Source organism: Vulpes vulpes, chromosome 12 (assembly GCF_048418805.1).
Source record: "Vulpes vulpes isolate BD-2025 chromosome 12, VulVul3, whole genome shotgun sequence".
NCBI lineage: Eukaryota > Metazoa > Chordata > Mammalia > Carnivora > Canidae > Vulpes > Vulpes vulpes.
Window position 1 is genome coordinate 24,502,946 of NC_132791.1, and position 24,590 is coordinate 24,527,535.

Here is a 24,590-nt window from a genome sequence, read left to right on the forward strand (position 1 = left end):
GTGAATCTTCTGATGAGTTTTGATTAGTTGATATCCTGAAGTTTTTAGATAGACTCTCATGTGATAATTCTTTCTCCTTTCTGATAGTTGTTTCTTTTTATTTCCTTCTCCCTACTCTCATTTGCCAAAATGTTCAAGGAACTGTTAAATAATAGCTGTAAAATTTCTTGATCTTGATCTGTCTTGATCTGAAACTTATATCTGTATTTATAAGGGGCTTGATTTATTTTGTTTTTCTATTCAGGCATGTGTGTGTGTATACATATATACATATTTAAAGATTTTGTTTTTTTATTCATGAGAGACACAGAGAGAGAGAGGCAGAGACATAGGTATAGGGAGAAGCAGACTCTCTGTGGGGAGCCTGGTGTGGAACTCGATCCCAGGATGCTGGGATCATCACCTGAGCCAAAAGTAGAGCTCAACCACTGAACCATCCAGGCATCCCTATTTTTTAGATTTTTATAATTAAGTAATATGTACACCTATCATGGGGCTTGAACCCATGACCCCAAGATCTAGCTCCACTGACTGAGCCAGCCAGGTACCCCAGGCATATGTATATTTTATTAAATGAAGGAGATTGTTCCCTAAATTTAATGTTCTGTAATGGATTATTAGAGCATGGAAATTATCTGTACCATGAAAATGTGTTATTTTCAAATTATGTCAACTGGGGTATGGAAGAAAATCACATAAATGCTTCTTTAGAAAGAAATCAAATTATAAGAACAGAAATATGAATTTTCACCTTAAAAACAGAAGTCAACTTATCATAAAGTACTTGTTAGCTAGATTTTTAAGGTTCAAGAGAAGTCTCCAAGATAAATGCATTTGCTTTGATTGAGCTGTTTTTCAGCTTCTGACACCTAAGAAGAAGATAAGAACTTTTCTGGTACTAAAAAAATCTGTTCCTTTCCTGTAGCACACAGTAAACCCTTTGTTTAAATTACTGTCTCTAATACTTATGAAATATTGTTTAAGCAAATTATATTATTTTAATAGTTGTTTTTATTAAGATTAATTAATGGCTCATGTTGTAAATGAGTCACAGTTAACTGCTAAGATCTTCTTTAAAGGCTGATTGTAATCAACATTTATACGAAAACACACCTGAGCAAGAGTAGATTAAGAAACATAAAAGAATTCTTGACAGCTTTGCTCCCTGAAACTTAAATACAACGGAATAAGTAATAGAGTGAGATAGTTAACATGGTCATGGATAACCCCAAATTACAGTGGAAACCAAACTCACTAAGGCAATGTAAAAAATGGATTTAATAAACTTATTGGCACCTATTATGTCAAGAATTAGGCAAGAACTATATGCAACTAGTGAATAACTGAACTCTACCTCTGAAACTAATGATATACTATATGTTAATTAACTGAATTTAAATATAATAAAATTAGGCAAGAACTTCTGAGTTATGTATATGTCGCACTTTCTTCAGCCCTTCGCTCTTCATCCCCCTCTTCTCTGCCACCTGCCTTTTGAGAAGCCCACTCAGGGCAGAAGCCACTCAGCTTAATCTCCCATTTCTTAACTTCCTCAACTTCCTTTTTTTGATTCAGCTCCATTTGCTTTCTTCAGAAATCAGCTTGAAAGCAGTTGAGTCTGCTCACATTTAACTATAATATGTTGGGGGATCCCTGGGTGGCGCAGCGGTTTGGCGCCTGCCTTTGGCCCAGGGCGCGATCCTGGAGACCTGGGATCGAATCCCACATCAGGCTCCCGGTGCATGGAGCCTGCTTCTCCCTCCGCCTGTGTCTCTGCCTCTCTCTCTCTCTGTGACTATCATAAATAAATAAAAAAAAAATAAAAAAAAATAACTATAATATGTTGAATTAGGAGAAGAAAAGAGCTGGAGTAGAGGCTATTAGATTTAAGAGTGTTTTTCAGTGGACATAGAACAAACTTAAAAATTCTCTCTTTTTTCCCCTACTGGTATCCTATGAAGTTCTTCCCTACTCTGTGAGAATACTTTTCTTTTTTCAGCATGATGTGTGCTGCCTGAGCAGCCCCAAGGCTGGGAAGGTAAGGAAGGGCTTGATTTGCCCAACAGCTTTTCTCCCATCATTGAAATTCTCCTCACATATCAGTCTGGTTATTTTCTTATACATTTGCACAAGGCATGTATGGCATGAGTCACAGTAAGAAACTCATCATAAGAATGTGCCAGATTGCAAAATAGATTTCCTTTCACCCACTAATGGCAGATTCAAGATTTTAAAATTGCAGTGATGTAGTAGGCTTAAGAGTATGTTTTTTTGAAGCCACATACTTTTTTTTGCTAATATAAACTGCATTTTTGTCTATACCAATTAATTAAAATTGTAATTTAAGTTATTCTCAAGTTTATTTTTTAAAAATAGCTTATTTATTTATTCATGAGAGACAGAGAGAGAGAGAGAGGCAGAGACACAGGCAGAGGGAGAAGCAGGCTCCACACAGGGAGCCCGATGCAGGACTCGATTCTGGGTCTCCAGGATCACACCCTGAGCCAAAGGCAGACAGACACTTAACCGTTGAGCCACCCAGGCGAATGGAGAATAAGGCCAACCTTATTCTCAGGTTTAAAACAATTGCACATACAGAGCTATACTCTTCAGAATGAAAATGAGTTTCATCATAAATAAACATCACACCACAAGTAAATATCACAAGCACAGGCAGCATATGCAACTTTACTGTTTATGTGTGTGCTGTGTGTATATGTTGAGTGTGTGTTGTGTGTGTGGTTTGTATGGCATGGGTGTCTTGTGGTATGTGTGTATATGTTATAGGTGTGTAGTTTGTTGAGTATTTATGTGTTGGTTATATGTGTGATGTATGTCTGTTATTTATGGTATATTTTTTGTGATGAATAAGTGTGTGCTGTGGTGTGCGAGTGGAGTGTGTGGTATATGTGTGGTGTGTGGGTTATGTTTGTGTTTGTGGTGTGCATTGCGTGTAGTATGTATGTATTTGGTTGTAGTGTAAGTGTGGTGTTTGTGTAATATGGGTATGTGTTTGATGTTTATGTGATAAAGTGTGTGTGTGTGTATGTGTGTGTGTGGGGGGTTCTGCAGTGATTTGAGGCTCAGAGTTTAAAATTTTTGGTTTAAGAGTATTTCAGCATTGAGATCAATTGGCAGAGTCTTTACAGTTATTTTATCTCTTCAGAAATCATTTAGAAGGTGTTTTCTTAAGCTTAAAGTATTTGTTTTTTAGGAGGAAACTTCAAATATTATAAATTAGATGAAAGTGGGCAGCCTGGGTGGCTCAGCGGTTTAGCGCCACCTTCAGCCCAGGGCGTGATCCTGGAGACCTGGGATCGAGTCCCATGTCAGGCTTCCTGTGTGGGGCCTACTTCTCCCTCTGCCTGTGTCTCTGCCTCTCTCTCAGTCTCTATGTCTCTCATGAATAAATAAATTAAATTAAAAAAATAAACTAGATGAAAGTGAAAGTGATTTCTACATTACTATAATTTTAGCTGGCAATATAGTTTAATTTAGCAAACAAAACCACTCTGAGAAGTTACTCAGAGCTTCAAAAGGACCTGTCTCCTCTGCTTCTGACATGTAAATCCACACTGGTCAGTTGCAACCATTTTCTCTTCAGAGAACATTGCATGAGATGATGTGCCTCATTTTGACATTTCTATCAATGGCCCTTTGCCATCCTGTGGGAAACCACGGAGTCTAGAGATGGAGAATGAGAGCTCTTGAGTTAGAACACTTGGGTCTAAATGCTGGCTCTACCAACTAGGCGAAGGCTTAACTTTCATGAGTTTCTTCATCTATGAGATGGGATAATAGTTGTATTTACCTTGCAGGGCTGTTGAGAGGCTTATATGAGGTGGTGCTGTAGCATCGTGTTTGGAACATAGTAAGTATGCAATGAACATGTATGTTGAGGATGAAGGGGATCTTTATGGATATGGCTATGTCATATGGAGGAGAGTGGAAGCTGTGAGTGGATAATTTCTTCCAATTTATAGTGAACGTATTCCATTTGGTTTGTGTATACCAATTAGATTTATGAATTATTTCTCAGTTCTTGCATCAGTATAGCCTGATTTCTTTGTGGGATTAATAATGCATATCTTAGTGAATCATCACAAGGAATTTTAAAGATTATTGGTTCTAGGTCTGGTCCACTGTTAGGGCAAAAGTCCTTTGAGCTAAAGTTCTCTCCCTCACATGTTGAAACTGGCCCTACCATCTGTTCCCTGCTCTGGAATAGGTAAATGTCTCAGCAATGGAGAACTGTACTCTGAGAGCATAAAAAGCCCTTACAAAGACCCTGGCATATAAGTCACTCTGACTAACATGCAGTCATTCAGCACAATTTTAAGAGGAAACTTCACATTTTGTCTTTGCTATTTCTGGGCCCCTATATGGACATTAATATCTGAGCAAAGTATCCATTAGAGGGACTCTGGGTGCTGAAACAGGCTGTGGATGTAGGATATCTACTGTTTTTATTCCATTGTACTTGTCTATCTTGTTTAATGAGGAGGATCTCAAGGCCCTCTCGTGGTGTGAGGAATGTAAATTGTGGTATCAGGGCATAGGGGAGTGGGGGATACCTACAGAAATCCAAAACCTTGCACTTGTCTAGTACTGTGGCCACTGCCAAAGAGATTTGTGAGTAAGTGGAGGGCCCAGCCAGCTGGTAAGATGCTAGTGGGACAACTGCTATATCCATCATGCAAACATGTGCTCCTGCCACTGGCCTTCATGGTTGGTGGTAGTTTTTAACATCTCTGCTGGACTTTTGGCTGAATTTCAAGAATTAATAGCGAGTGTGTGTGTGTGTGTGTGTGTGTGTGTGTGTGTGTGTGTGGCAGTCTTGTCAGTTTTCTATCAGAATTTAGCTCTTCCTTTCTTTTCCCCTATCTTGTCTCTAACTTTAGTCTTGGGCCCACAGGTAAGTAAAAACAGTAAGTAGTCTTGGGCCCACAGTAAGTAATGTTTTTAGTGTCTCCACCTATAATCCTCAATCAGTGTTAATGACAGTCATCTACTGCACCCATCCCTTTAATCCCAAATTTATCCCATATCTTCTCAATCCCATTCACCCTGCCAAGGGTTCTCTTCATTATTTCTCCAGCAAGATTTGGATCAATACCTTCACCTTTTTTCAAGGCCATCCTCAGACATCCTCAAATTATTTTCTCCAACTTCAATCACTCTCCACCAATTTTTCCAGGAGAATTTTCTTGGAGAACATTTTACCCCTGTCTTGATTTTTTCCCTCTTAACTTTGCATCCAGTTTAGCGGTTTAGCCGGTTTAGCCATGCTTGTGGATCTTCCCTAATCAGCTCACCGAGTCAAGTTCTCTTTTTTTATGCAGATAACTCCTGTTCTGTCACTTCTAACAAATCCTTGTCCACTTTTTGAAAAGATGACCGTTTTTCTCTACATCTTAGCTTATTCACTTGTAACCAAAATGTAGTTTTGCTCTTGATCAATCAATAAAGAAATCAGTACATTAAGAAGGTTATTGAGCAAATATAATAAGCTTCAGCCCTTTGATATGTGCTTGAGGACATATGATGGGCTATTATAATACAGGCTTGCTTTCAAGAAACTTAGTTCTGTTAGAGAAGCAATATTAATGTTCATTTATCAATAAATCAGTATGTATGTATTAATCTTTATAGTCTGCCTACACCAAGGAATTAAGGTGGTTTATAATAAAAGATAGCTTTATAGGATGTTAAAATAATGATAAATAATCAAGAGGATGTAATAGACAATTGAAAAGGAAACATAATTTAAGTTGTTGGGCTTGAGTATAAAACTTAGAATTTAGTTCCTGGAAATTAAGCAAAAAGAGGAACAATGAATTATATAATTTCTCAGTACATATATGTTTTATCATAGGATATATATCCTTTTGCAAACACTGAATTTTTCTTTTTTAGGTATTGCATACTAAGTCTGTCTTAGTACGTAATAAATAAATAAATCTGTCCATTCATTTACTTGTTGTGCATATACTATGTTCTAGACCACTATAGATATGAAGTGTACTAGAAAAACAAATTATGTCTTTATGAGGTTTTTAGTGAAGAGAGAGGGGTCAGTAAATAAAGTAACATTGGGTAGTGATGAGTACTCTGAAGGCAAATAAAGTGGACTAATGGGATAGAGAGTGCTGGGGAGGCAGGGGAAGATCTGGCTGGGGAGGTGACATAGGAGCAGTTACCCCAAATAATAATAGCAAACGATGCAAAGAGCATTTCATGAGAGGAAATAGCAAGTTCCAAGGCCCAGAGGTAGGAAAAAACTTGATATATTTGAGAAACAACCAGTAACAGAGGAAATTTGTATAATGCTGGGGAAAGGGATACAGCAGTGGTGTGAATGGCAGAGGACTGGTATAGGAGATGAAGCTAGAGAAGGTAGCCTGTGTTTGGCTTTGTAGAGATTTGGATTTTTTCCCCCAAATGTGATTGAGAAGCTTTTGGAAACTTTGACGAGGCAAAGTTTTATTATCTTTTTTAATGTCTAATTCTGATTTCCACTAGCTACTAAATGGAGAATAGCTTGCAGGAAGCAAGAGTGGAAGCAGAAAGAATAATCAAGTCTCCTATTGGAGTCCCTATCGGGACTATTGAAAAAGTCTGAGTGAGAAAAATGGGTGGCTTGGTTTAGGATTAAGTGTTCTGATTAAAGCAGAATCAACATGACTTGCTGGTTAGCTGCTGGTTAGCTGAGATTGTTCTAGGTTTTCAACTTGAGCAAATGGTTGAATGATGTTCCATCTTTGGAGATAGTGAAGACTGGGCTGGTTTGGAGAGCAAAATCAGGAGTTCTGTTATGGACATGTTCAATTTGAGTTACTTATGAAATAACTCAGTTGAGATGTAAAGTGGACAGTTGGATCCATGAGTATGGAACTCAGGGATGTGATATACATTTGGTCATCAGCAGCACACTTAAGTTGCATCTATCACTATTTCAATGGAGCACTTAAATTAATGGACAGAGTTTTCAGTGGGAGTTAGTATAGAAACAATTTTCAAATGACCACCTGGTGACTCTATTGGCCATGGTTCTCCAGAGAAATAGAAGTAACAGGATGTGTATGTAAACTAACAAACAAATAAATAAGATTTATTATATGGAGTTTGGTCATCTGCAGTTGGCAAGCTTGAGACACAGGAGAGCTGATATGTATGTAGTTCCAGTCTGAGTCCAAAGGCCTGAGAACCACGGAAGCTGATGGTATAAATTCCAGTCTGAAATCAGGCAGGCTTGAGACTCAAGATGAGCCAATGTTTTGATCTGAGTCCAAATGCAGATAAAGACTAATGTCCCAGCTCAAACAGGCAGTTTCCTCTTATTCAGCCTTCTGGTTCTACTTAGTTCTTCAGTTGATTGAAAGAGGGCAATCTGCTTTACTCAGTCTTCTAATTCAAATGTTAATCTCATCCAGAAACACTCTCAAAGACACACCCAAAATGTTTGTCCAAATGTCTGGGTACCCCATGGCTCAGTTAAATTGACACATAAAATTAATCATTAAAGTGACAATAGAGCATTACATCAAACTATAATTCTGTGAAGAGTGTGTGCAGATAAAACAGGAAGTTTTTTGGTGATCAGTCCATTATAAAGTTAGAACCTGTAAATGCCAGAGGCAGGCCTGGCTTGCATGTTTTTCCTGATTGTGAAAGAATTTTAGTTTTTTTCTTATAGAACTTTAGATTTTAAGCAGAGCTGAATCCAGTGGGCCTGACAAAATGAATAGTAGATAAATAAATTAATTGACCTAGTGAATCAAGTAATTCATCAACCCATTAGACGTTTATGGAGATTTTTAAATTTGCCAGATAATAACCATTAGGTCACAGTCTATTTGGGAGACTACCACATGAACAGGTAAAAACTATGTTTCATTGCTAGTGCCTGGCCATGATGAAGGTATGAAGAAAGGGCTTCAGAAGAACAAAGGAGGAAGAGACAATTCTGATGGAGAGAGGGGTAGTGGCCAGGGAAGGGTTCACTGAAGAAGGGTTCTGCTAGGAGAAGGAGGAGGCAGAGGAGTTGTGTAGAGAGAAAGTCGTGGAGGTATGGGAGGGCCTGAAGCGTCTAGACAGAAGTGAGAAGTTCAGTGTGACTGAAGTATAGGGTACACGGTATTAAATGGAGGGAACCAATTGGGCCCAGGGGGTGAAGGACCTTGTATTTCTGCCTAAGAAGCTCTGATTCTCTCCAGCAGGCCAGCGTGTCTCCACCTTGAGTGAGCACAAGAATCACCTGGGGAGTTGTTAAAAATGGAGATTCCTAGGCCTTCTCTCTAAGGAGATGGATGCAGTAGGTCTGGGGCACAGAAAGTGACAGCTTAATGAGTTCCCTAGCTGATTCCATTGCAGTCAGTTCACAGACCCTACCACCACTCTGCAGTATGGAGGCTTTTCAGAAGAGGGAGTTGACATGACCTGATTTATTTTTAGGAAGATAATTCTGCCAACTGTGTGGAAAATGGACTATCAGGGAAAATGTATAGGAAGTTGCAGCACCAGGCATCCTGGTGAGAGATTATGATGACTGGGGCTAACGTGTTAGTGGGGATGAAGAAATGGGCTCAAATCTAAGAGACCTCTCTGAGTTAGGATACACAGTTGACCTGAGTAGGAGAAGGGCTAAGGAGAATGAAGGTAGGCTCTCAAGTGTCTAGTTTGGAAGAATGGTCAATAATGGCTGGCACTTGGTAACTACTTTTTGAATGAATGGGTGAATAAATATAGGGCAAAAAGTAGGTGGGATGGAGTAAGAAAGGAAAATTCAATTTCTAGGTTATATTTGAAGTTAATATAGGAAATATTGATCTGGTATTGATGAGGAAAGCTCATGCAGGTTTGGAGATATGGATTTGGAAGTTGTTAGCATAGAGATAGTTCTTGAAGTAATAGTAGAATCTGAGACTACCTATCAAGAGGATATAAACTTTAAAGAGAAGAAAGCCAAGCATGCAAACCTTTTTATGTATTTTATTTTATTTTATTTTATTTTAATTTAATTTAATTTAATTTTATTTTATTTTACAGAGAGAGAGGGAGAGAAAGAGCATGAGCCAGGGAGAGGGGCAGAGGGAGAAGCAGAGTCTTCCTTGAGCAGGGAGCCAGACAAGGGGCTTGATCCAGAAACCCCCGTAATCATGACCTGAGCCATAGACAGAAGCTTAACTGACTGAGTCATCCAGGTGCCCCATTTTGGTGTGTTTAAAGGACAGAGGAAAACTAGTTGGCAGAGAGAGAAAGTAGTTGAAGTTAGAGGATTCATAGGAGGTATGTTTAGAAAAGTTTTGAAAATAAAGGAAAAGTTACAGAAAGTATGTGTGCATGTATGTAAGTGTGAATGTGAATGTGAGTGTGTGTGTATGTGTGTGTGTGTGTGTGTGTGGTGGAGGGATATATTGGGACTATGTTGTCAGAGTGAATGCTGAAATATGTTCTCCCAAAACTCTTCTCTAAGATACAGAACAACATAGAAGTTGTGGCACCAACCACCTGTGCAGTTGAAAATCTGCATATGGATTTTGACTCCCACAAAACTCAAATACTAATTGCCTACTAATGATTAGAAGACTTATTGATAACATAGTCTACTAACACATATTTTGTATGTTATATGTATCATATACTGAAATCTTACAATAAAGTAAACTAGAGAAAAGAAATTGTTATTAAGAAAATCATAAGGGGGACGCCTGAGTGGCTCAGTGGTTGAGCGTCTGCCTTCTACTCAGGGCGTGATCCCAGTCCAAGTCCAGAGATCAAGTCCCGCATCAGGCTCCCTGCCTGCTTCTCCCTCTGCCTATTTCTCTGCCTCTCTCTCTGTCTCTCATGAATAAATAAATAAAATCTTAAAAAAAAGTCATAAGAGAAAATACATTTGTAGTGGTGTATGTTACTTATTGAAAAAATCCATATATAAGTGGACCCATGCAATTTAAATCTGTGTTGTCATAGATCAATGGAACAGAATAGAGAACCCAGAAGTGGACCCTGAAATGTATGGTCATCTAATATTCGATAAAGGAGGAAAGACTATCCATTGGAAGAAAGACAGTCTCTTCAATAAATGGTGTTGGGAAAATTGGACATCCAAATGCAGAAGAATGAAACTGGACCACTCTCTCTCACCATACACAAAGATAAACTCAAAATGGATGAAAGATCTAAATGTGAGACAAGAGTCCATCAAAATCATAGAAGAGAACACAGGCAACACCCTTTTTGAACTCGGCCACAGTAACTTCTTGCAAGATACATCCACAAAGGCAAAAGAAACAAAAGCAAAAATGAACTATGGGGACTTCATCAAGATAAGAAGCTTTTGCACAGCAAAGGATACAGTCAACAAAACTAAAAGACAACCTACAGAATGGGAGAAGATATTTGCAAACGACATATCAGATAAAGGGCTAGTTTCCAAAATCGATAAAGAACTTATTAAACTCAACACCAAAGAAACAAACAATCCAATCATGAAATGGGCAAAAGACGTGAAGAGAAATCTCACAGAGGAAGACATGGACATGGCCAACATGCACATGAGAAAATGCTCTGCATCACTTGCCATCAGGGAAATACAAATCAAAACCACAATGAAATACCACCTCACACCAGTGAGAATGGGGAAAATTAACACGGCAGGAAACAACAAATGTTGGAGAGGATGCGGAGAAAAGGGAGCCCTCTTACACTGTTGGTGGGAATGTGAACTGGTGCAGCCACTCTAGAAAACTGTGTGGAGGTTCCTCAAAGAGTTAAAAATAGACCTGCCCTACGACCCAGCAATTGCACTGTTGGGGATTTACCCCAAAGATTCAGATGCAATGAAACGTCGGGACACCTGCACCCCGATGTTTCTAGCAGCAATGTCCACAATAGCCAAACTGTGGAAGGAGCCTCGGTGTCCATCGAAAGATGAATGGATAAAGAAGATGTGGTTTATGTATACAATGGGATATTACTCAGCGATTAGAAACGACAAATACCCACCATTTGCTTCAACGTGGATGGAACTGGAGGGTATTATGCTGAGTGAAATAAGTCAATCGGAGAAGGACAAACAGTTTATGTTCTCATTCATTTGGGGAATATAAATAATAGTGAAAGGGAATATAAAGGAAGGGAAAAGAAATGTTGGGAAATATCAGGATGGGAGACAGAACATAAAGACTCCTAACTCGGGGAAACGAACTAGGGGTGGTGGAAGGGGAGGAGGGCGGGTGTTGGAGGGGAATGGGTGACGGGCACTGAGGTGGACACTTGACGGGATGAGCACTGGGTGTTTTTCTGTATGTTGGTAAATTGAACACCAATAAAAATTAATTAAAAAAAAAAACTAAAACAAACAAACAAAAAAATCTGTGTTGTTCAAGGATTAACTGTAGTTTGCCAGATTTAGCTCTCTCTTAAGGTCATTCTTGAATCATGATAGAAAGGCCAGGCAGATCAACAGCATAAAGGAAGATAGAAGTCTTTCTATTTGTTATAGCTGGAGGACAGTGCTTATTTCAAGTAAAAGCTATTTAACTTATTTAGACATGAAGTGGGCTAGATATATTAATGTCCCATCCCCACAGCATTTGTTACTTTAAAGCATTTAGGTTATAATTAGCCTTATTATAAGCCTTATTATAAAATTATCTCTCTCCTATCTGTTAAATTTTTACAGATTTTGAAGGTATATTAGTACACCTACCAGTAGATATGATGGTGCCCAACTTAATTAAAAAAAAAAAAAAGTTGTTAAAAAAAATCCCTGCTAGTAAGTTTGGCAAAGACAAGTAACACACTTTAATTTTAATTTTGATTTCTACCCCAGCCAAACACTTTTGAGATGGTTACTGGACATTTGTACTTATATATATATTATATATACATATAATATATATAAATAAATATAATATAAATACTATATATTAATATATAATAATAATTAATATATTATAAACATATACTATATATATATGTAAATTCTGTTAAGGATTGTTGTCCATTTGTGTTTTAGGCCTTAAAGATCTTTTGGATTGGTAATTGTATGTTCCTTGTATATTAAGTCCATTAATAACCCTTTGTTATATTTGTCATCATTGTTTTTCCAGTCATGAATGCACTAGTGGAAGGGAAGTGTTAACAGATTTTAAAATAGGCTTTCCATCAAATTTGGAGGCTTAACAGCCAGGCTTCTTGGCCTTTAGTCTTTATCCTTTTGTCTATATTTTTGCAAGTTCTTTAGCTGGGCCTAAGGAAGGTTGGTCTCCTTACAGAATCAATGTCCCTTGAAAACAAGGGTTCCTCTTGAAAATAAACTGAGGATGAGCTCATGGATCATATTAGCTGTATGATTTAACTTCCTGTCTTCTCCCCCAGAACTCAGGCAAACATACCTGGAACTATTATGGCAGTTGGAATATTGGGTTTTCTTGAAGCTGAATGCCAGGAGAAATGTTCTGGAGGTTAACAGAAAGACAGGCATGTATTCATGTTTGTTGGATAAATAGGAGTCCAGCCATTTAAGTATAGACTTTCTTTTATGGCTTACTTTAAAGTGTTAAATTCAGCATCAGATGATTATATATATAAAAAAATCTGATCTCCACGGGGGAAGGGAGAGGTGAGAATTACTATTGTATCATTTATCAAGTCTCCTTTTCTAATAGTTTATTTTTGTTGTATATTGACCTTGTTTACTGGTAAATTTGATACATTCACTTATTTATAGATGTCTTTTCTGAGATAAGTTTTCTTAGTGCTGATGTTTATTTTTCCTTACATGGAAGAATTCATCAGTGAAATCAATTATCTGGAGATTCTTTTGTGGAAAGATTTTTAAATGATAGATTTAGTGTCTTTAATAGCTACAGCTCTATTTGGATTTCATTTTATTCGATTTCTTCCTGTATCAGTTGTGTTAAGCCTTATTTTTCTAGGAGTTTGTCCATTTCATCTAAACTTTCTGATTTATTGGTATAAAGTTGTTCTAATAATATTCCATTAGTATCTTTGGTATCTGTGGACCCTGTAGTAAGTCAGTCTCCATTTTAATTTTTGGTATTAGTAATCTGTGCCTTTTACCATTTTCCTTGATTAGTCTTGCTAAATAAAGGACTCTTAGTTTCATTAGTCAGGCTTTCTTTCCAAGGCCTCCCATCTTCAGGGTCTCGGGACGCTGAAGGCAAGGCTACTGAGGCAGGCCCTGACTCCTGTGTTTTCTCTCCATCTCCATAAGATTACTGGTTTCTCTGCCTCTAGCATCTGTTCTGTGCCTGGCTTTTCGGTATTCCCACCCCCAACTCACTACCCCTACCACACTAAGAATCATCATTTCCTTGAGGGGAAAAGAGACAAAGAATACTGTAGTCACTTCAGTAAGTGCCCATTTCCTTTGGAATCTTGGCCCTTCAGATCCTGGCTATCCTGACAGGTCTCTCATACATTTAAACAGATGGCTTAAACTTCATACCGTACAGCTATCACCCTCCAATTCCATATCCCACTCTCCCAATCTGTAGGGAATCATTACTTTTTATGTCTATAGATTTGTTGATTCTAGACATTTCATAATAATGGAATCATATAATATGTAGTCTTCTGTAACCACCTGCTTTCACTTAGCATAATATTTCAAGGTATACCATACTATAGCATATATCAGTGCATTATACCTTGACAAATGTCATAATCCTTTCCAAGTTTGTATCAGTTTTCTTTTTCTTTTTTTTTTTATTTATTTATGATAGTCACAGAGAGAGAGAGAGAGAGGCAGAGACACAGGCAGAGGGAGAAGCAGGCTCCATGCACTGGGAGCCCGACATGGGACTCGATCCCGGGTCTCCAGGATCGCGCCCTGGGCCAAAGGCAGGCGCCAAACCGCTGCGCCACCCAGGGTTCCCTGTATCAGTTTTCAATATTTTATTCTTTGTGTTTCCAAAGTTGTGAAATGCCATTGAGAGTTTCTTTAACTTGTTTTTTTTTTTTGCCAGTTTACTTCTTCTGGTATGTGCTCATGCTTTGGTTATAGCTAGTTTCATATTTAAAAAAAATATTATTTATTTGAGAGAGCATGAGAGAGTGCAGGGAGGGCGCAGGGATAGAGGGAGAAGCAGACTCCATACTGTGGAGGGAACCCAATGTGGAACTCTGTCCCAGGACCCTGGATCATGACCTGAGCCAAAGGCAGATGCCTAACTGAGCCATCCAGGTGCCCACCACTCTCATATTTGAGAGCATCATAACTACCTGCCTTAACTAATCCTTGCAATCTGGGTTCAAATTTCACAACAGCATCCTTGTTTGTTTAATGTTAATCAATTTATGCCAACATCTGAAACCATGAAACCAATCTACTAGCAGTGGAAGGTTCTTTTTTGGTCTTCCTGTAATTACATTTTTTTGTTTCAATATGGCAGCTAACGTTAACACATTGGCTTGAATGCTAGTTGAAATGATTTGGATTATCTTTTATTGCAGCCTTTAGTCCAAAGTAGATGTGTTTCTTTTCAACCATAATTGGCTTTCTGTTTCTACAATTTGAACTAACATATGTTAGAGCAACATTACTTTTTAAAAAATTTTTTAAAATATTTATTTATTTTTACAGAGAAGGGACAGAGGGAGAGGGAGGAGAGAGATAATCTTAAGCAGGCTCTATGCCCAGTGTGGATCCTAACATAGGGCTTGATTTTACAATCCTGAGATTATGACCTGAGCTGAAATCAAGAGTTGGCCACTTAATTGACTAAGTCACCCAGGTGCCCCATCTTGTTTTTTATATTCATTGAATTTTTGTCAATATAGTTTATACCATAGCTTCATGAAAGACTAGATCTCATTCTGTCCTTGCTTTTCTGTTGCCATTTTTCAAAGCTAATTGCATCCAATTTCACTTCCAGCATTATCACTTTTTGTTTCTTTGTTGCATTTTAATCTTTGTTGTAAAATATTATATAAATTTATCACTAGGAGACAAGGAGGCAGCACAACTGTACTCTTTTCTGTCTGTGCAAGAGATGAATTACAAATGCGCAGTGCTCAATTACTGACAGACTTTGAAAGAAGTGATGTCATTTGTCATTGATCATTCCGCCCATCTGCTATATAGTGATTTGTGGGCTGAAGGCTAGCAGCAAAGTTTGCACTTTATGTGATTATTCACAATTAATATATGGTGGTAACTGAAATTTGAATGGTGGTAACTGTTTTGTTGAATGGTGTTAATTTAACTAAAGCATGGTAACTGAAATTTGTACGTGTTGGAATGGTGCAAAGTGAGGGATGCCTATAATCTATTTCAATTGATCATGTATCTTTCAGCCTCATCTGCTTAATAAAGTTGGGTCTTAAACTAACTCTGAATATTTTATTTGAGGAAGAATCTTGAGGCTCTGCCATTCTAACCTTTGAGTTTAAAAATTATCCAGCTGCCTGATCCCTGTGATTGTCTTGTCAAAATGTGGTCTTCTCCTTGCCTCCTACCTCCACTACTGAGGCCTTCCGCAGCTCTGCCTCTGATACATGTCATTTCCTTTTGTGGACAAAACAGCAAAGCCTTCCCTATCTCTGATGTCTCCTGTTCTCACTTTCTCTGTTTTTGTGATTTAGAACTGCCCTCCAGAAACACATGGCAGCCGTTACCTGGCTTTATAGCTTTTACCTTCTAGCTAGGATGAAAGTTTTGCCTTAGCACCCGCAGTGTCAGCCAGCTAGACCCTGCCTCTCTAATGAATAACTCATAAACACTGAAAGCACTATTTTCCTTGAAGAATGCCTCATAGTGGCTGTTACAACCTCTCTTTCAAACCTCAGGCCAACCTTTTATTTTCCCCTTAAAGAATTTAAGTTTCAAAACCTCTTCTTTAGTATTTAACTTGAGCTTTAAAGTCTTTCAAAGGAAAAAAAAGGTTCCTGAGGAGGTTCTCTTTTTTCTTTGGAACCTTTGAGGCATTTTCAATGTGACAGAATATGTTTTAAATGGACCCAGAGAGATTCCTTGTGGTTCTTTTGTGCCTCCAAGCACTCAGAACATGGCTAGGCACAGAGGAAGCATTTAACAAACATTTGCCACTTTGTTAATTGAAATGACTAACTATAGGCATACTTTGATTTGCACATAAATTTATTTCTGAAAATTACTTTTTTGAGGATGGGGAGGGAGATAATGATGCTGGTTTGGCAGGGGAAGAAAACTAACTCTGAGATTATTAAGGTGGATCCTCTAGCAGTGACAAATTCAGACATCTTTTTGATGATGCTATTTATTTATTTATTTATTTATTTATTTATTTATTTATTTGGAAATCTTTTTTTTTAAAGATTGTATTTATTTATTTATTTATGAGAGACACACACAGAGAGAGGCAGAGACATAGGCAGAGGGAGAAGCAGATTCCCTGCAGGGAGCCCGATGTGGGACTCGGTCCTGGAACCAGAGGATCATGCCCTGAGCTGAGGCAGACGCTCAACTTCTGAGCCACCCAGGGGTCCCTTGATGATGCTTTTGAAAATGAGTGTTTTTCAGGCAAAAATATCTTTTAAGTCCATATTTTAAATATTTGCTTCAGATGTGATAGCTATCTATTAGTGAAAAGCTTTCGCAGTCCAAACAAAGGATTGGTATTTGAAAAGGTATGGCTATGAGACTTGGGAGAGGTGTTATGATTTGTTCTCTCAAGGGAAAAAGCATAAAAGCTAATGGGAATTTCTTCTGGAGATATGATTGTGGCCAGACCGTCAAATCTTCCTTGTTGAAAATTTGGACTATTTGCCTTACCATTTTGTCTCATCTATTTTAACTATGAATTCAGTAGACACCTAACTGTGTGTATAGCGAGCATAGCCTTTTTACTACTGCTATTATTTCTGAGCAGCATAAGGGCTGTTTGAAGGTAGGGACCAAATCCACTGGGTAGTCTTGTCTTTGTTTCCTATAGTCCCTAGCAGTGAAGGGGACTGTGCATACAGTGGGTATCTAAAAGTGTTTATGGAGTGATTAAATCATATGTTCTTTATCAGTTTGTAAGATCCACTTTGGGAGAATCAAAGATCAGTAAAAAGATCAGTTCAAGGCACAAGAAGAAGGATCTGAGAGCTCATGGCACCATGTCATGAAGTTAGATTCAGAAACAGAAAAGCATAACTCTAGGAACTTCTTTGTGATGTGGTTCATCACATGATTCAGATTGTGTAAGGTAAAATGCCTAATACTAGTGCCAATTTCACCCCCAGACAGCACAGCTCAGTGCTTAATTTGGCTTTTGTTCATTCTATGTTAGTTTATGTTTTAGATAAAAAGTTTCTAGAAAGCAGAAGGCTGAACTGTGAACCCCAAAATTCATGTGGAAATCCTAACCCTCTAGTACCTCAGAATGTCAGTGTATTTGTATACAGGGCCTTTTAAAGATGTGCTTAAGGAAAAATGAAGTCATATGGGTGGGCCCTAATCCAAATATGACTGGTGTTCTTATAAGAAGAGATTAGGATGTGAACATGCATGGAAGAAGACCATGTGAAAACACCAGAAAAAGATGGCCATCTTCAAGCCAAGGAGAGAGGCTTCAGGATAAAACTAACCCAGCTGACATGTTGATCTTGAATTTCTAGCTTCTAGAACTGTAAGGAAATAAATATTTGTTGTTTAAGTTATCCAGTCTGTGGTATGTGTTATGACAGCCCTAGAAAGTGAATACAAGAGCTGTTTAAATTTCTACGAATAGTGTCAAGTCTCAAGACTATATGTAAAATAGAATCCTATGGGGGGCAGGCAGAAATGCAACAGATGGACAGAACTTTTATTTTTTCTCTTATTGGCAGGTATGACATTTAAAGGTCACAAATTGAATCAGTCCTGGTCAGACGGGATCATAGATTTATTATGTCTTCTTTGGTGGGAGATGGGGGACAGGAGGGATTTCTGGGCCACTTCAGTGCCATGGAGGATTTAGTGGAGATTATGTTGAAAAATGGTTTTGGAGAGAGATTTGGAAATGATCAGTATCTACTATAATTTAAAAGCAGTGACTTTAACACAGTCTATAGCTGTACTTCAGTCTTATTAACTTTCAGGGAAAAATAAAATGGTAATATTAAAACACTCAATATGTATCCGTTTTTACCTCCACCCACTATTGCAAGACTTCTTACCCAGCTGTTGGTCTTCTTACCCCTCCTCTTTGTTTCAAGTGATTCTCAGGAAGAAATTCTTCCATAAACACAGGCCTCTCATGATCTGTATCACTGTCTAATTGTCTATTATTGCTAACAATTTAAAGACTTGTTTAATATGTTTCATAAGTTTTAAGGTAGTTAAGTTTTTATTTTTTAGGATTTTATTTATTATTATTCATGAGAGAGAGAGAGAGAGAGAAAGAGAGAGAGAGAGAGATTGAGAGAGGCAGAGACACAGGCAGAGGGAGAAGCAGGCTTCCTGCAAGGAGCCCAGTGTAGAACTCAATCCTGGATCCCGGGATCATGCCCCGATCACGCCTTGAGCCGAAGGCAGACTCCCAACACTGAGCCACTCAGGCGTCCCAGTAGTTTGGATTTTTAAGTTTGTTTATTTATATTTCATAATAAGACTAATATAATCACAGTAAAAGAGCATTTAAAAAAGAGACAAGAGAAAAAAATCACCCATGGTCTTACCATTCTAAGGCAACTGAAAGCATTTGGTTGTTTTTCCTTTCAGCCTTTTTATTCATTGCATAGAATTTTTCTCCAAAAGTTGCAATTCTAATGTATACACAAGTTTCTATACTCCTTAAAAAAATCTTTATATTGTAAATATTGTGGCATAAGCCTTGTCAGTGGTACAACAGAATTTTCTTAAATATCATTTTAGTGATATATAATCTAGCATTAAACTGGTACAATAGTTTACTTATCAGTTTCCCAATTCTTGGACATTTAGGTTGTTTCAAATTTTTTAAAAAATGATTATAGGACAGCCTGGGTGGTGCAGCATTTTAGTGCCGCCTTTGGCTGGGGCATGATCCTGGAGTCTCAGGATCGAGTCCCACGTCGGGCTCCCTGCATGGGGCCTGCTTCTCCCTCTGCCTGTGTCTCTGCCCCTCTCTCTCTCTCTGTTTCTCATGAATAAATAAATAAAATCTTAAAAAAAAGATTATAAACAACATGGATATTTTTGACGATGGATATGTCTGAACATAACTTTTTTTCCCTCCCTGTTTTGCATGTCTCCCATTTTCTGAATTATTGTGTGAAAGGGCAGACTTATTTTTGTGCAGAAGCTTAGCAAATGTCCTACTGTTGTTGATAGAGTCTGCTGTAGAGACCTTGTATAGAGGCCACTTTATCATTTTAACTTATGGCAAGATCCCCAATGGCTTGGGGGTACTGTCACTGCATTTGGAGGAATCATCTATCTAGTTTGTGGTTAGTGTATTTTGCTGAGAAGTTTGCACTGTCAGTCTAATTAAATTCAAGATAAAGATGAGATCAGAATGCATCTAAGACTTGCATGAGGAGATGATGGACATCTACTTCGTAGTCTCAGTGACACTTCACATATCACTCTTGAAAGCAGACACAGAGAAGCAGCTCTGTTGCACTAACCAGGGAGGAGACCCTGAGTGTGCAGACTCAGTAACTGTGTCACTGGATTGTGGGTCTTGCTTGGGGAACAAGATAACAAGTTTTCCTAGAGTTAGAGGGAATGTTTCTTCCTACCCATCATATTTCCTTTGTTCTGGATAGTCTTCTGATTGCTATTTGGCTTCTTCATTTTCTTTATATTAGGACGGTGGCAGTGCAGCATATAACTCACTGTGTTTGCCTCTTTATTCCAGCAATGAGGAGGCTACTAAAGGAAGAATGTACTGCTCTATTTTGTGGGCTCACTTCACTCCCAATGCCATCTTGCTTTCTTAGTTTTATTAGCTCTTTGCTTTATCTTTTTATTTTGGATTTTCTCTTGTAACATGTCTACATATTTCTAAGTAGCCTTATATTTGTTTCAGAATAAGTCATAGTTTGAATGAAGATTGAGGGATTGGCTTTTGGGGTTTAGGAATTGGTCCAGTCCATTTAGTATGAGCTTGTCACTGAGAGGTCACTCATCTTGGGTCTAGTATCTGGATCTGACTGATCCATAGCCAGACAGTGGATCTTGGTGATTCAAACTCAGTGCTATCTTTGAGATCTTGTCATTAAAAAATCCAGTACTCTTTGAGGCACTTTCCTCCTCCACTTTGAGGCCTTTTCACAATGCTGGGTAGAGTTAGATAATATTTGTTTGGGGGTTAAAAACCCAGCTATGCTTAAGTATACTTACCCCTTTTGTCTTTTCTGCCTCCTTATACATTTTACTTCTGTACTTTAAACCTATAGAAACTTTGGTTTTGATCTAAGGAGAAGTGAGGATTTAGCTTTTAGTCTAGATTATTCAGCTAATTAAATGTTACAATTTAATAATTTAGAATTTTGGAACTAAGCCCTTTTAATACTTAGTAACTCTTATGTCATTGAAGTTCCCAGCATTTTTTTTTTTTAGCTTTTATTTTTTTTTTATTTGCCTCATCTTCCCTGAGGAAGATCTTGAAGGTAGGGACTTCTTCCTCTTTGAAGTCCTTACAGAACTGAGACCAAGTCTTTGTCAGAGCAGGAGCTCAACATATGTCTGCTGAATTGAATACTCTCACCTCCAAATAGGCTTGAGAAGTAAAGATGTCTACACACACTATTCTAAAGAACAGAAAGCAATACTGCTAATAAATATATATAGGATTGATAACCTTTACCAAAGACTCCATTCATTCAGTGATGGCAAGGAAAGACCCACTCACTAGAGATGTTATGCTAAATTCTTGTTTAAATTCCATTTGCAATTAGAGGAGCTTGTTAAATTTGAAGACTGAAAGGTATTTGTATGAAGAGTGCCATGGTGATTGTGTTTACTTTTAATTTGGTAAATGTTATTTCTATTCGGTTGTTTGAAATTAAATTACAGATCTTAATATCAGTGAGAAATATCCAAAATATTGTATATATGGTGAGAATAAGAGCCAAAGCATGTAGTCATGGCAGGCAAAGAGATTTTGATTTGAGGTGAAAATATGATTTCTTTGGAAATCCCTTCTAATCCTTTAGCATGTTTTCTTAACTTCCTTCAGTGACTCAAATATTTTGAGAGCATACGGAGGTCAAGGCATTTGAACATTTAGAAATAATAACTGTACTTTGAGTATCCAGTTCATTACTGTGAGATTCCTTGAGGACAAAAGACTCAAGAGAGTTTTAAAAAATTCCATCAATGATCATCCATTTTCTCACTTGCTTTTGGCTGGGCATTTTCTTGTCATTGTAATGGATGCTTTGTTGTCTGTATCTATTGTTAATAAAACAACTTCTTTCGTTTGGTGGGGGGGGGGGGGAAGGTCGGATATGTGGCCCTTGGATTCCTGATGATGGACAAGCATTCACACACACTGTCTACTGTTGGCAAAATAACCCAGTGAAACTGGGCATCCAAGGTATAAGGTATCTATCTATGTTTGAACACACCGCATTGGACATACAACTGCCAGCCATAATCACATGGGAAATGAGTTCTTTAATAAAATAATGTTTTATGCCTATGTGTAACCACTAACAGAGCAGTTTCTTTGATTAGAATAAAACATAATTCTGGGGTGAGACTAGAGCATTAGCTCTACATGTGAAATTCATTCACTGTTATTCATATTCAATTCTGTGTAGGAATGGGTTGAAACCAGAAGGGTACAAAGTGCCACAAAGTCATTTAAGTGGTTAACTTGATAAAAACAAAGACCTTGGTAGTAGAATCATCCCAAACTTTTGTGAAAAGAAAGGGCATGGCCATGAAAATCTTTTGTATTACAAGATGTTTTCTGGTTATCTTATGACAAAAGAATGGTCCTTTTAAAAGATATGTTATAAATTTTTATTTTTCAATAACTATTCCAAATTCACTGATCTTTTCTGTGACATTAATAGCTATTTTTAAAAAGTTTATTCTGCTTCTTCAAGGCAAGGGTGATATTTTTATCAATGAGAGAAAATATCTGCTTTTCAAAAGAACTCTTGCTATGGAGAAACATCTTGAAAATGGATATTTAGAAATGCTTCAATTATTATGTGATTTTGTGCTTAAAACAATGTGTTTCAACCACAAAAACCTTGAAAATTTGGGCAGCCTGGGTGGCTCAGTGGTTTAGCACTGCCTTCAGCTTAGGGTGTGATCCTGGAGACCCAGGATCGAGTCTCATGTTGGGCTTCCTGCATGGAGCCTGCTTCTCTCTCTGCCTGTGTCTCTGCCTCTCTCTTTTTCTCTCTGTGTCTCTCATGAATAAATAAATAAAATCTTAAAAAAAAAAAAAACAAACCTTGATAATTCTGTACTTCAAAAACCAGAATTTTCTAACTGGTATAAAAGTTATTAGAAGAGAAAGTCAGTGAGTTTGATTAGTTTATAAGATTTTTTTTAAAGATTTTATTTATTTATTCATGAGAGACAGAGAGAGAGAGGCAGAGACATAGGCAGAGGGAGAAGCTGGCTGCCCACAGGGAGCCTGATGCGGGACTCCATCCCAGGACTCTAGGATCAGGACCTGAGCCAAAGGCAGATCCTCAACTGCTAAGCCACTCAGGCATCCCAGTTTATAAGAATTGATTGACACCAGAGATGCTGGGAATTTATAAGCCTAATTTCAACAAAGGCCTTTCCATAACTGATGGTTGGGATTGAAGAAATCATGATGTTGAAACCTTTTTTTTCCATCTGGCCCTATTATCCATATGTTAGGTTTTCAGCTGTGCGGCCATTAAAACCAACTATTATATGTGAACATAGCATCCAACATGCATTTTTGTGTCATAGAGTTGAAAGCGTCTCTTAAAACAATGAATAATAAATAAATATCATTCAAAAATTTAAATATTTTATTTTTAATAAATAAAAAGTTTTAAAAATTAGTCATAAATTTAAAATAATAAAATTCATATATAAGATGCTTGAAAGATTCAAGTTATATTCATGTAATTTATAAATAAAAAAATTATCAATAAAATTTATAAATAAAAAGGTATCTATGGAAAGTATAGTTGAATCTTTTTACTGTTAGGCATATACAATCAAGAAAGTTCAGAGATCACTGATCTATACATGTAACAGAGTCTAAATCCCAGATTCCCAGGAAAGAGAAAGATTGGTTTAGTTGGGTCACATGCCCATCTCTGATCCAATCATCTGTGGCCCAGGGAGGAAGGTAGCTTAATTATAGGGATCCAGTTAGCTGAGTGTTTAGGATTCCAGTCATAGCAATTAACATGATTTCATGGAGAAGCAACAACTTATTATCATATGAAAATTCAATATTGTCATATTTGTCTCCTCTCAAGTATCTACTTGCTTAATAACAGCCTGACTCTTCTTACCATACAACATATTTTTCTAGTCATTTTTACTGATGAATATTGTAAATTTTGACAGTGAAAATGCAAATTCAATGTAAATAGATTGTGAAGTGAAATTGTCACTCTTACAAACATTTAAGGATTTCATGAGGTTAAAGAAAATGTTGTTGCTCAGATCATATACAAATTAGGTTTGGGATAGGTTAAGTCAATAACTGAAGAGAAAGCCAATAATGGTTATAACATCATAGAGCCTCAAAACAAATGATTTGAAATCAAAGGTAGGTATTAATAATGGTAAATTAATATGTCCTTGACTATTTTGAGAAGTTATCCTCCTTATGATCCGACTACACAAATTAACCATGAAGTGAAGAATATTATATAATGTTATTATACTCTTTTGTTGGAAAAGTAATGTCTCCTAACATAAATATTTTAGTTGTTCAAACTCAAATATTTGAGTTCTTCAGACTTAGTACATGGTTGTGCCAATTAGAATCTAATTTAAAAAGCAAGATAAAGCAAACTTATTTTCTTAAATTTTAATTTCATTTATTAAAGATAAAGCCCTAATCAAATGTTTTCCTTTTTTTTTGTTTTGTTTTGTTTTGTTTTGTTTTGTTTTTTTACCATGGGATTTTGTTTCTTATTTGAGGATCTGATGCTCAGTTTACTGGCTATAGGGCTGACCCTCCTGAGAGCTGTGGATGGGAAGTAGTGCTTTGTACCTAGCCCTATGCACCTTCTTTAATCCCTAATCATTTGCCTCTTCAAATCTGATCCAGTTTGAACCCTAATCCTTCAGGGTCTTTCTGGGTGTTTGATCTGTTGATGTGAAAAGTTAATTTGAGACAAGGTGTTTATAAAACATAGTAGCTCAAAAAGTTACTCTTTCCTAAAAATACCTTTGTTACATAGAACCAAGAGTTGAAATAGGAGAGGTCTGGAGATTATAGTCAGGGGGCCTTTTCTGCCACCTGTTGCCCTTTGCAGAAGGCCAGTTCTACTGTCACTTTATCGCTGCACCATCAAGTCCAATACCCTTGTGTTCCCCTGGGCTGAAATATTTGTACACTCATGCCCACATTGACATCTTGGCCCCAACCATTCCACCGACTAGGAATGGTAAATAGATTTCATCTCATGTGCCAGCTCTGATCCATTGGGAGTGACTGTCTGGAGAA

At 37.5% G+C, this 24,590-nt stretch overlaps 1 long non-coding RNA gene across 1 annotated transcript; it reads left to right on the forward strand.

Moving 5' to 3' along the window:
• The first annotated feature begins 3,814 nt into the window (after positions 1 to 3,814).
• LOC140594567 (uncharacterized) lies at positions 3,815 to 11,134 on the forward strand. The gene is made up of 2 exons (XR_011995508.1): positions 3,815 to 3,871; positions 9,973 to 11,134. It is a non-coding gene; the product is annotated as an uncharacterized lncRNA (long non-coding RNA).
• The last annotated feature ends 13,456 nt before the right edge of the window (positions 11,135 to 24,590 follow it).